The 1,963-nt window shown below is 33.3% G+C and overlaps 1 protein-coding gene across 1 annotated transcript in view; it reads right to left on the reverse strand.

Moving 5' to 3' along the window:
- Positions 1-562: 562 nt before the first annotated feature.
- Positions 563-1,963, reverse strand: part of pctp (phosphatidylcholine transfer protein) — a gene marked incomplete at its 5' end in the record, with an annotated part of 13,470 nt that continues 12,069 nt past the window's right edge. Inside the window, one exon of the mRNA XM_079603908.1 lies at positions 563-1,963. This exon is cut by the window's right edge and continues 152 nt beyond it.

Below are 1,963 nucleotides of genomic sequence, written 5' to 3' on the forward strand. Positions count from 1 at the left end.
CACTTTTGACCAGCAGGGAGAGACACAGTTAGCCTAGAAAATACTGTCCTGTCCTGTACAAGTATTCATTTGTAGACTCAAATCCACGATCATGTTATATTATAGTCATTTTAAAGTTCCCCTGTTGTCAATCATTTCGTCCCTTAAAACTCATCTTTGATCAGCAAAACAAAATTTTTTAAGCATTTCTTACTTAAAAAAAACTTAATTCTTTAAAATATATTGAATAGCCTATAACTCTACACCCTTGCCTCATTTAGTATGCGCGGTTCTATGAATATGCAAATGAGCCCCGCCTCCACTCACTCGCTCAGCGATCCACTCGTTGACGATCACACGTTGATCTGATTGGTTACAAGGTAGTTTGTGACGTCAAAAACACCAGCGACACCCGTTTTAAGGAGGAAATACTCAACAATGGTGTTGACATGAATTTACACATGGTTTATCTTAAAGTATATTAAAAATGCCACGTATAAACAACATTAAAAGCTTGATTTTTACCACAAGGGGGCTTTAAGCTCAATTTTAATGCACAAATAAAAAATCAACAACACTGAAAGGCAAAACACCAGTTTTATTGCATTTAAATTGTGCAACAACGAACAGGCGGAGGCAGAATGCACAGATTATTTTATTTCCACTTGAATTACTGAGAGTTTAAGAGGTAGATGTAAAAAAACAACAGATCCAGAAGAAAAAACACACACATAATGAAACTACGGCGTGTCAAACAAGTCAAAGGGAATGTCAATGAATCTCTTTAATAACTTTCCTATGAATCTTCTCCATTTCCTAACTTCCTAAAACACCAGCAGATATTAACAGACTGTATTGCTGCTTTAAATTGCTCTTGTGATCAGAATAATGTGTTATTATTTTTTTCCATAAATGTACTGTGCTCAGCATTAACATGTAAACAGCAGAATTATGAATTGACTCATAATATTTTCAGTGCAAATGCTCAGAAATATATTTTCTGCTCTGTATATTAATTGTCCTTAATGTGATTTATGCAAATTCCCGTTTAAAAGTATCCGCAAAGTATCAGAAATACACATTTGAATGCAATTCATTTTCCCAATATACAGACCATAAATTCTGACCATTAAAAAAACCCCTCAAACATTAAAATGAAATCAGTGCAAACTTTATAATCGTTGTACAGCCTCAACTGTGTTCCCGTGCTGCAAACAGCAGAGGACGCTGCTTTACTACAATCCATCTTTATCATATTAATGCCTAACTCAGCACATGCAGACTCCTCGTGTTGTATTTAAGTGCATGATTGTTTTCAATTGCTCGGGTTGGGGGACAAAACTATAACATAACCGTTATATAACTATGCAGATCACATACAGTGACCCTCGTGCTTATTTGTGAAATATTATTACCATTTAAAATAACTGTTTTCTATGCACATATATATTAAAATGTGATTTATTCCTGTGATCAAAGCTGAATTTTCAGTCTTCAGTGTCACATGATCCTTCAGAAATCATTCCAATATGAGGATTTAATGCTTGTTTATTATTGCTGCTCAATTATTAATAATGACAGTGTATATCTATTGCTTTATGATTCGAACCTAACAAACTTATTTGTCAAATATCTTTCTTTACAGTAAACAACTCTTGATTTTATACTTTGTTTTCTAGCACATTTGCATGTCTTAAAGTGTCCACATTGTACATATTATATATATTTATATTTAATTTTAAGGGGTTGCTGTATAAAACATGACAGCATTTGGATTTCAGGAAGGCTGATTGATTGATTGATTGATTTTGTGCATTTGATTTCAAGAGGTTCATTAATGTTTTCATATATTCACGAATTACATAAAAGCGCTATGATTTATCTATATTACATTCGGAACCGATTTTATAAACTCAAATTATCCATGATTTCCTTCTAAAGTTCAACAGGATCCTGAAATCCTTTCATTCTTTAACTCCGCTGC

Source organism: Phoxinus phoxinus, assembly GCF_949152265.1.
Source record: "Phoxinus phoxinus genome assembly, chromosome: 1".
NCBI lineage: Eukaryota > Metazoa > Chordata > Actinopteri > Cypriniformes > Leuciscidae > Phoxinus > Phoxinus phoxinus.